Genomic DNA, 12,243 nt, shown 5'->3' on the forward strand with positions numbered 1-12,243 from the left:
CACATGTACCTGGAATGACCCAAGCTGCAGACACTGTTCGACACACCTCATCACTACTGGAGTGGATGGCCAGGTGAATATTCTGGCTTGCTCATCCTGCTCGCAACAGCTGGGGCTGAAACAGCTTGTGGCAAATCTCAGGCTACAGAAGGCCTGGTCAAGGACTTACTCGCTGAGCACTGCTTCCTCTCTTTCTTGCTCAGCTTGGTAACAGTATCATGGGCATACAAACTGCAAGTTACCCCAGGATCAGCAAATGCATTTTGTTCTTTAGGCTTCTCCTCCAGGTACTCTGCTGCCCTTTCTTCTCAGAAGCCCCACTGGTGCTCACACCGGGGCGTTTATCAGCTCCTTTCCGTCACTTTTGTGTCCAAGGGCTGATGCCCATGCAGAGCCTGCTGGCTATTGACTAAATGTTGGTGGTGGCCACCTCACGCCTGCAAACCACCAGGTTTGAGTATCTCGGGAGAAAGCTCTGGGACGATACCCTCCTTGATGTCAGAGTGTATGGGGTCTTGTTGAAGATTTGCCAGGCAGCCAAGAGAAAGTGTTCCACACATAGAACAGGGGGAGATTTGAATCCTAGAGAAAACAAAACAAAACCTAACAAAACAGAAACGACTCTTGATGAACCTCTTGCACTGGACTGGTGCCCTGGAAATGAATGAAACTGTTTTAAAGATTACCAAGAAGATATAAAATATCAAATGCAGCATTAATATGTGAGTATTATATTTTGTTTTATTCTTAATTGTGGCATAACACATGTAGAATTTATCATCTTAGCTCTAAGTGCACAGTTGAGTAGTGTTAAGTGTATTCACATTGTTGTACAATCAATCTCCAGAACTCTTTTCATCTTGAGAAACTGAAATTCTGCGCCCATTAAACAATAATTCCTATTCTTCCCTTTCCTGGATTCCTGGCAACCTCCCTACTACTTTTGTTTTTAATAAATGTGACTACTATATGTATCTCATATAAATAAAATAACACAGTATTTATGTTTTTGTGACAGGTTTATTTCACATAGATAATTTCCTCAAAGTCCATCCATGATGTAGCACATGTCACAATTTCCTTCCTTTATAAGGTTAAGTAAAATTTCCTTGTATGTATATACCACATTTTGTTTATCCATTCAACTGCTTATAGACACCTGAGGTGCTTTCACCTTTTTGCTATTGTGAATAATTATGTTATGATAAAGGGTATACAAATATCTCTTTAGGATCCTGCTTTCCATTTTTGGGGGTATACATGCAGGCATGGAATTGCTAGCTCATACAGTAACTCTATTTTTAACTTTCTGAGGGGTCACCAAAATATAAGTGCTATTGTTTGAATATGTGTGTCTCCACAAAATTCATATGTTGAAATCTTAACCACCAAGATGATGGTATTAGGAGGTGGAGGCTTTGGGAGGTGATTAAGTCATGTGGGTATAGCCCTCACAAATGAGATTAGTCCCCTTATAATAAAGAACCCAAAGAATTCTCTTGATTTGGTGATTGACATCATTTCCTCCATGGAAGTGAATATAAAAAGAGACACTGTGGAGGACCCTGAGATAATATATGGCTAATGATGAGACCCTTGCAGGTGGTATAGAAGCCTCTGGTTTGTCAGGGCAGATTCATATCTAGGATCAAAAGGACGACCCTAGTTGCTTAAAAGGGAATAGGGTCGCATGAGAATGCAACAGTTTATTATCATTTATAATTATTATATTATTATAATTACAGGAATAGTTTATTTCATGTTAATTTATAATTATAATTTATAACTTATAATTTTAAAATATCTTTAATTGTACACCAAAGACATTCATATTATATATAATATATATATAATACATATATATGAATATTTCTGCAAACAAATCTTTCAAATGTAAAACCAGGAAAGAAGCTGATATTCAAACTGTCAGTTCTACTTCCTTGTCCAGCAAAGATGATATCAAGCAGAGTATATTGGAAATAACCTCATAAAAACTCAGGCACTAGTATAACATAACATATACCTAATCCTAATGTCAACAAATAAACCAGCTGCCTGATAGAAGCCCACCAAACAAGTTCCTACATAGCCGACTTTCATTTCTTTACCAGGATGATGAGGAGGAAAAGAGATATCATTAGCCCTAAGATGGATACTTTAGAAGGAACAGTTCTTTCAATGATTCTAGAAATCTTATCTGGCTTAACGTATCTTCTGACATTCACAGAGAACCTGTAAGTATTTTGCATACATTTCTTCCAGACCTATGTCTTACTTCTGCCTGCCATACAAATCCAGAGTACCTATGATTTAGATTACTATATTATTTTCCCAGTTGCCATAATATATTCAAACAGATCAAAAATGTGAGATGTGCTCTAACTAGACTCAGAATAAAATCCTTCTAGTTCTTTATTAATCCCATTTCCTTGAAAAGCAAACAAAACCCTGTCCTGAGGTATAATACAAAACACTTGCTTTGTTATTACTATGGCTATCCTATTTCTTCTATTTCTTCTCTTTCTTCAGCAGTGCTGTTGTCAGAAATGATTCTTCTGACTTTGGTGGTTGTACCCTATATCATCATTTAGAGCTCACAGATATGAGAAAGCAATTAAGATGATACTTGTTTTACTAAAGTCAATATTAGTTAACCTGTTGTTTACCTGTGCTTCAGCCCTACATTTATAGACATGGGAATTTTGATCCGTGTCTAGCCTGTCTCTGAGCTCTGTAGGCAGAAGCAGAGATGATTTCCAGAAAAATAATCCAGACAATAAAGGATTTGCTTCAACCTTTGTAAAGTATTTTCTCAAGACTAAATCCCATTAACAATTACATCTACAAATGGATACCACATTTGTTTCTAACCACAATTTCAATGACTTCTACATAATCTTAATGATAATAACATGGGCTAGGATGTTTGTGGCTCCTGCTGGAAATCATCACAGATTTTGATAATCCCATGCATATTGTTTTACAAGGTCCTGGAGAAAATATTAAGGCCATGAGAACAGCGTCTATGAAATGAATTCAGTGGAGCTAGTGCAAAGGCTAGGGTCTAGGAAAAGTTGACTTACCCCAAATTTGCTGATTATGCCATTCAGTTGACTCTGCCCTTGCTCTTGGCTTGCTCCTTGGTCATATGTTCTTGGACTGAAGGCTTCAACATGCCTTTAGGAAAGAACTGCCAACATTTCTAGTAGGATATCCAGTACTAAGATCCGAGGCAAAATGCAGGACACTGAAGAAGCTCATAGCTTCTAACAAAGCTCAATTATGTATTTGTTGATGAGAGAAAGCCTCAAGGTGAAAGACAGAATGTTGACTTAATTTATTAAATGAGAAAACCAATGGAAATAGATTCAATCATATATATTTCTACTTACCATAGAAAATATATTATGATAGAACTACAATTTTCAGATGAGACTGAGAAACCAGCTGCCTTCAGCATCTTCTGTGACTGATTTACTCTAAACTAGGAATGAGATCTGCAAACCAACAGGTTCTACTCAACCAGCCTTTACTTCCTGCTTTCTTGTGGAACCATGCAAGCTTAGGGAGACCTGTTAGGCTTGGGCTTGTGAACTACAGTTCTCCAACAGCAAATGTGTCATGCATTCCCTGGGCAGAAGGGTCCATGATCACAGACTGTGGTATCAAACTCTCCAACAGCAAACAAAGAGTGTGTAGGATGTCTGAGAAGGACACTAAGCAAGCTAACAGCTGGACTGGGAGAAAAAAATTACTTTCCATGGCATGTTCAAAAATTATGTGGTACCCTCAGAACATGCAAATAAACAATTATATGTGGATATAAGATGGCTGCAAACATCTACACACACTGAAAATAAAATCTGCATCCATCATCAACAGAACTCTAGACTGGGTTCATATTCTTAAACATAAAATGCAACTTTTGAAGAAATTCCTAAAGTTTTATTCCTCCCTCCCAAAGAAAATCTTCACAACACTGTAATCTTTTCATAGATTTTGAAACACTTCTATGAACAAAAATTATAATTTTATTTTTAGTCAAAATATTGTCCTGGATAAATACCATAGTCCTTTAAGATGTGTTATCAGTGCAATTTCCCAAATGGCTAATTTCTAACAATAAAGTCCAACTTCCCTTCCACAGCTAACTGACATGTTTTCTCATCTACTGAAAGTCAAGCGGCTCCTCTGGCTTGCAGATTACAAGACAATGTTTAGATAAGGTGTCAGGCTGTACTTTCATATGCTTCCTCTAATGTAGTCTTATCATTATCAAAGTAGTGATTTTGAATTTTGAAATTGTGGCCTGTTTTTACACAACATAATTCACATAACTCCACATAGATACTGAGATTTATGTAGTAGGATGTATTTATCTTAGCCAAGCCCATGTAGGAATAGCATAGGAAACAATATGTCATACGTGCATGCCTGAGTTGCTGGTCCTAGGTTTGGTGAAGTTGACACTGTGGGTTAAGAATTTTCAGAACATTTTCCAGGGAGTATGGCAAGTTTTGGTATTTGGGTTGATAAAATTTAAAAGATGCTTTCAAGGACTTCTGCACTGAGACAATACAATCAAAAGGCAAAAGTCTGTAGCTTCTAGCTTTTACCTGTTTCAACCCTGAACAATGTTTAGCCTGCACTCTAGTAAGCATAACCATTTGAAATTTTAGAGTAGAGTGAAAAGGTCATACCTCAGGACCTAAAATGTTGGGAAAAAAATACGTGAGTCATTTGCACACAACATTTGCTCAAATGTTGCACAGAGATTGATCATAGAATATTTGAAAACCATTCTATGAATATTTGTAGCCAATGGCTTTTGTTCAGATGAGTTCTAAATTTAGTAAGAAACATAGACTAGATTTTTTTGATATTATTGAAATATTCAGTAACCACTACTCTTTTGAATGTTAATAACATTAAAATTGTATTTGTATTTTGCCAAGGCACTCTCCATTACCTTACCCATGTTGATATAACTTTGCTTCTCGTAATATATACAAATGACCCTTAAATCTGTAGTAACTATGGTCCAAGAATGTAAATAGCTGAATATATATGAATGAACACATGAATGGATGGACAGATGGATGAATTAAAAATAAAAATAAATAAATGCAGAAACAAATGAATGAATAAAGCCAGCAGAAAGCGAGTATAGTTAGTACCTGGGGAGAGGGGTATTAAACTTATGATAGGGAAGTCAGAGAAAGGGTCTCTGACAAGATAACATGAGTAAAGTAAGCTCTGACCAAAGGAGCTGAGAATGTAAGCCTTGTGCATTCTTTGAAGAAGAATGTTTCAGATAGAGGAAAGAGAATAAAGATCTAGAGGCAGAAACACATATGACATGATTGAAGAACAAAGAGGCCAGTGTGGTGAGAGTAGAATGAATGAAGGGGGGAGATGTAGGATATGGGTTATAATTCCAGGGGAGCCAGGTTGTATGGGCCTTTAGAGGCCCCTATAAATATCTTGGCATTTATACCCAATAAATACAAATGTTTACTTAAAAAATTATAATGGGAAATGAAATTTAAGTTCAGCTTTTCTGCATCATTCATAATATATCAGGTATTATTTTTCTAGTAGTGGATGAGTGTTGAACTATACTATTTCTCATCCTTTTTGTTGTCAATAGTCTTACTTATTGAGATGTGGGGCTTGTAGCTGTGGAATAAAAGAAAATTAACTGTAATTGTTACTGATTTAGTACCAAACACTAACATCCTTCGTTAATGTATTTCTTCAATGAGGATCTCTAAGCAATTTCTATATGCTCAGTACTGTGCTAGGAAATAATTGCCAACTCCAGGAGGATTGGGACATGCTTGCTTCAAAGTGCTCCTTTTCAGGATTAGCATAGCTCAATAGCACATGCTCAATAATGTGTCCACAATAAAGAAGTTACTAATAAATGAGGAAATGAGGATACAACAGTGAAGAGTATATAGTTGGTGTCTGATATCACAGAACATACAGTCAAATGAAAGAGTGATTTTAAAATAAGCAACTGTAGTACAGTTATGCACAAAACAATGTTTTGGTGAAGAACAGACCACATATATGATGGTGGTTCCATAAGATTTATTATGGAGCTGAAAAATTTTTATCACCTGATGATATCTTAATCGTCTTGATCCTTTGTAGGTCTAGGCTAATACGTGTGTTTGTGTCTTAATTTTTAACAAAAAGTTTTAAAGTAAAACAAATAAATTTGCAATAGAAAAAAGCTTATAGAATAATGATATAATGAAAGAAAATATTTTTGTACAGCTATACAGTGTGTTTGTGTTTTGAACTGAAAGTTATTACAAGAATCAAAAAGTTAAAAAATTAAAAGCTTATAAAGTAAAAAATTACAGGTAAGGTTAATTTATTATTAAAAAATATTTGTTTATAAATGTACTGTAGCCTGATTATATAGTGTTTGCGAAGTCTCCAGTAGTGTTCAGCAATGTCCTAGGCCTTCACATTCACTCACTACTCACTCACTCACTCACTCACCCAGAGCAACATTTAGTCCTGTACACTTCAGTCACAGGAAGTACCTTACATAGGTGTACCTTAGTGTTTTTTAAATCTTTTACATTCTATAATGTTTGCACAATGACAAAATCACCTAAGGAATACTTTTTCGAACATATTCCCACTGTTAAGCGACTCATGACTATGATGAAGGAAGGATAGTTTCAAAGTGATGGTGATTAATCATTGCAGAATTCAGTAAAAAAGTAACTACTGCCTAAAATATCAACACTAAGAAAAGTCATTGAAGTACTGACCAGTGTTGTTGGAGAAAATTGGAAGAAAAAGACTAAGCATACAAATTGCAGATGTTTATTTCTGGTTTAGAATATGATTAGGCTGAATGGTGAAATGCACCTAACAAAATTAAGTCGACTTTATAAACGGTGCCAGGTTGTTTATTAGATTTGCTTGAAAATTTCTCAAAAAATTATCCAAGACTTTGGCAATTTACTACAAAGCCAATTCTATGAATATAATCACTAAAAAAAAAAATCTATTGCCTCAGCATCTTCACTAAGAACAAGAGTAGGCACAAAACTCAAGAGTAATTTCAAAGCATGTTGATTTCTCCCATATTCTTCTTATGGATAATTCATTAAGGCCTTGCAAATGTCAATTCACAAATCAAAGACACATTTTTGTATCTTCAGGTTCTTACGTGTAAAAAGAGAAACCATCCATGTTTATGTAAGAGATGTCATTTCAATTTATAATTACCAGTCACCTTTCAGGAAAATGAATATTCAAGAACACAGGAAGAATCACCGTACAACAAAAAGGAAAACATCATTGATTATTCTGGAAGTCATTAACTAAATTGTCTATTTACAAACCTTAGCATGACTCTAAAATTACCGAATGCTTTTCTTGTAGAAAATAAAAAAGAAATAGTATTTAACAAACAGAATCTTGATTATTAGACAGGATTTTTATAGTTTCCAAAGCAGCAGTTGGCAAAACTTTTCTATAAAGGGTCAGACTAAATATTTCAAGCTGTGCAGGCTAAACATTCTCTGTCACTGCTACTCAACTCTGCCGCTGTAGTTGAAAGCAGGCTTTGTGAACAAATGAGCATGGTTGATAAAACTATTTACAAAAGCAGGCAGCATACCAGATGTGGGCTCAGGGGCTACAGTTTGAAGACCCCCATTCTAGAAGATTTTCAGATTAAAGAAGCTCTGGGGGTGCTTAGTATTTATCTGACCACAACCAGATAACATTCCACAGTCATGAGAGCTATAGTATCTCAGGTGATATCAAGCCTGGAGAATAAATCCTATTTATGTAAGTCAACTGAAAAACCAAATGGAAAACTTTACCTGAACTTGCCTGCAGTTGATACATTCTGGGAGAAATGAAAAATACATTTTTTAATGACAGAAATTAACCCATAAAAAGATGTTTGAGCAAGAGGGATTTGTGAATCAGGTGTGTTCAATCTTTTTCAGCAGAACTACCTGAAATTTACAAAAGCAGAAACCAGATTAAACTAGATGTCAAGATGTCTGGATTCTATTATGGGCTTTGCTACTAAGAGCTCATATGACCTCTACACTTCAATTTCCCTAACTTTAAAAAAAAAGTATGTGAACTTGATGAACTTTGAAATTATTTCAGACTAGAAAAGTTGATGGTATTATGAATGAAATGAACGTTTTGATAATATTCCCAGTGGAAAGAAATCATGGCTGAGAGAGCCAATGGTGACTAAGAGGACAGGTGCCCCACCAGGCAGACCTGCTATGAGCTTTCAACATCTGAGTTGCCAGGGACTTTTTAATGACAATGAAATCAAGATGATGGAATGCCTCATAGAATACATGCCATAAGTTCCAGGCAGAGTCTGTTCAGCACCCAGATAACCGGTAGACAAATGTACAGTGTGGAAAAGGTAGAGAAAGACTAGCTGCCAATAAGCCAAAGCATTCATTGCTTGCAAAGTAGAAGCAAATGTTGCTCACATCAGAGCATATGAAGCAAGGACTCCTATTTCAGTGTGTGTCGGTATCCATACATTTCTTTAAAGAAAAGATCAATTTATACTTGGTTGTATTTGATTATTAAAGACTAAGATGCTGCATTTGACTGTGAGTCTGGAAAACCCTCAATCCAAGAAATTCTCAGGAAAGGTAATCTCAGATTCCTAGGAGCTCAGGTTTCAAAATTCATCAGAAAGAAAGTACTGGTGGAGGACTGCTTGGAGAATATGCTACCTCTTGATGACACTGGGTTCTCTAAAATCTATCCTTCCATTGAGTCAAACTATCTGAGAAACAAACTTGTCCAATCTATCCCTCCTACCTGCTCACCATAGAATTGCTTTTACGGAATCAGAGTTTGCTGCAATGCTATAAACATACACTGATGATACTTACATACAGCATAGCCACATGTTCTGGGGTGTCTGGGACAATCCTAGTTTATGCCTATGGTCCCAACATAATGACTGATGATAAATGCTTTTCCAAGAACCATTTTTCTCTTAATGAAGGCAACTTAAACAATTCAACCATTTTTTTAAAAAAAAATCATAGGGAAAAGGAAACAAACAAACACGATTTAGTGGACCCTCTTATTTTTCCTAAATCAAGTGGGAAGAAAGAGAAGCATTCTCAACCAATGGATTTTCACCATTCTAGAGCAGGTATGGCAAATATTCACACTGAAAAAGGAAAAGTAATTAACATCTTTCTGCTTCTTGGTCACCAAGGAAAGTGGATCTTGACTTGAATCACAAGTGGCACAGTGTTTCTGTGATCAGGGTTCAGCAAGTAGATGGCAGTTGCATGACCTGATACGTGCCTGCTCTCTTGCCTCAGGTTGCCCGGGAGAAATGACCAAAGGGCCATAGGTCCCTCACTTTTTGAGGACCACGTTTCATTACAAGCAGCCAAGCATCTAGCACCCAGAAAGATTAGATAAAAACAACTCACCAATCCTTTGCAAATATATCACTTCCCTTTAAAGTACAGCTATTTGTTCCTGGATTCAATTAGCTACACAATATTCTAGTTATAGCAGTTCACTATATTTTTAATATACCCAAATTTTAACTAACTTATGGGGCACCAAAACGATCAAGTGGAGAGTACAACATTTGTTTTGGAGGAACCAGACTCTAAAATATTATCATCTACATCCTTTTATTTTCTCTAGTTTACATTTATTATAGCTTGTTATTTTAAATCATGGTTGGAACAAGGCAGTTTATAAATAAAGAATAGAAAAGTATGAATGAAATAGTGAGATGGCATGATATTTCCCAGGGTTCCTCAAATCATACTGAGACTTTCCAAGGGAAGAATGATCCTTGTTTATTTAACAATCAACAAATAGCAATGTTCACTACGTTAGGAAAGATAACACTGTATCACCCCCTGAATATTCTATGCAGATTTAGGTGGTCTTACTTATTTCCTTTCCTTCTCTAGTAGTAGAGCACAGTTGCACACAATGAGCATCTCTCCGATGTGCAGCTCTTTTAATGAACAGCTCATATATTTGCTCAAAAGATAGGCCTGGGGAAATATAAGGCAATGGAAGATTTTGTTCTGCCCACTAATTTATTTAAAAATCCTTTGGATTGAGTGGAAAGACAGTTTTAATGGTCTTTTTACATTCTACAAGAAATATAATAATCACCAGCTAACCCAAACATAACTTTTGAAGGAATCATAGCTAAAAAAGAAAATGGGAAGGTAGTGCTGTGGGTTAACTTGTGTCCTCCGTAAAGATAAACTGAAGTCCTAAACCCCAGTACCTATCAATGTAACCGTGTTTAGAAATAGGGCCTTTACAGTCATAAGTAGTTAAGATAACATCATACTACGTACAGTGAGCCCTATATCCAATGACTGACACCTTTATGGAAGGCCATGTGAAGACACAGAGACACAAAGACACAGAGGAAAGATGGCCACATAACAACTGAATTAGATATTAGGATGATAAAGCTACAGTTCAAAGACCAGCAAGAACTGCCAGTAATCACCAGAAGCTGGAAAAGACACAAAAGCATTCTTAAATAGAGTCCTTAGAGGGAGCAGGAGCCTGCTGACACCTTTATTTCAGGTTTCTAGCCTCCAGAACTGTGAGAGAATACATTTCTCTCCTTTTAAGCTATACATTTAACAGCACTTGGTTACAGCAGCCCTAGGAGACTACAGCAAGGGACAAACTCCCTTTGTTAGGATCCCCTTATCACTTCCTTTCCAACTTCTTAATCTCCAGGGTAATATGCATTTTAATGAGATTCTATATTTTAAGTTAAAAGATGACAGTATAGTTTGCTAGTGAACAGCATGAACTTTGGCGAAAGAAAGATCTGAATTTAAATCTGGCTTTACCATTTGTTAATGAAGCATCTTGGCCAAGTCACTTGATCTCTCTGATATTCAGTTTCATTGTAATTAAAGTGGGAATAATTACAATGTCTACTTAGAAATGTGATCATGTAAGTAAACAATGAGCATTGACCTTACACAGGGGATAAAAGGCACAGAAATCAAAGACATTAAAGTCATAAAAAAGAAGTTAAATTGTTTGCAGATGCCATGATATTACATATAGAAAACCCTAAAGACCACCAAAAAACTGTTGGAACTAAGAAAGGAATTCAATAACATTTCAGGATACAAAATCAACATATAAAAATCAGTTGTTTTCTATACACTAACAACAAACTATCTGAAATCTATAAGATATTGAATAAAGAAATTGAAGAAGACATAAATAAATGAAAAACTATTCTGTGGATTGGATTGGAAGAATATTGTTAAAATGTTCATACTACCCAAAGAGGTCTATATGCTTAATGCAATCCTTAGTAAAATTCCAGTGACATTTTTCACAGAAATAGAAAAAACAGTCTAAATTTGGATGGAACCATTACATAGCCCAAATAACCAAAGCAATTCTTAAGAAAGAACAAAAAATCTGGAGGTATCACAGTCCCTGATTTTAAAATATATTACAAAGCTATTGTAATCAAAACATCACAGTATTGGCACAAACAGACACATGCATTCATGGACAGGAATAGAGAGCCCAGAAATGGACCCATACATATATGATTAATTATACTTTGACAAGACTACCAAGAATACACAACGGGGAAAAGATGGTCTCTTCAAAAGAGGGTGATGGGAAAACTGGATATCCATGTGTAAAAGAATGAAATTGGACCCTTCTTATATACCATATTAAAAAATTAACTCGACATAGATTAAAGATTTAAATGTAAGACCAGAAGCCATAAAAATCCTAGAAGAAAATAGGGGAAAACTCCATGATATTGGTCTTGGCAATCACTTTTTGGATATGACACCGAAAGCATAGACAATAAAAGCAAACATAAACAAGTGGGACTACATCAAATTAAAAAAAAAAAAAAACTTCTGCATAGAAAAGAAAAAGAAAACAATCATCTGGGCATGATGTCAAATGCCTGTAATTCCACACTTTGGGAGGCTGAGGCAGGAAGATGCCTTGAGCCCAGTAGTTTGAGACCAGCCTCAGCAACATAGTAAGACCCCATCTCTGCATTTTTTTTAATTAGCTGGGCATGGTGATGCATGCCTGTAGTCAGTTACTTGTGAGGCTGAGGGAGGAGGATTGCTTGAGCCTGGGAGGTTCAGGCTGCAGTGAACTGTATTCATGCCAGTGCACTGCAGCCTGGGTGACAGAGCAAGGCCCTATCTCAAC

The 12,243-nt window shown here is 36.0% G+C and overlaps 1 long non-coding RNA gene across 1 annotated transcript in view; it reads left to right on the forward strand.

The window, feature by feature from the left end:
• Window positions 1–561: 561 nt before the first annotated feature.
• The window catches only part of LOC103891724 (uncharacterized), a 49,679-nt gene continuing 37,997 nt past the window's right edge, over window positions 562–12,243 (forward strand). Inside the window, exon 1 of the long non-coding RNA XR_655965.4 lies at window positions 562–722. This is a non-coding gene — a long non-coding RNA (uncharacterized LOC103891724). The remainder of the gene's footprint in view (window positions 723–12,243) is intronic.

This window comes from Pongo abelii, chromosome 8, assembly GCF_028885655.2.
Source record: "Pongo abelii isolate AG06213 chromosome 8, NHGRI_mPonAbe1-v2.0_pri, whole genome shotgun sequence".
Lineage (NCBI taxonomy): Eukaryota > Metazoa > Chordata > Mammalia > Primates > Hominidae > Pongo > Pongo abelii.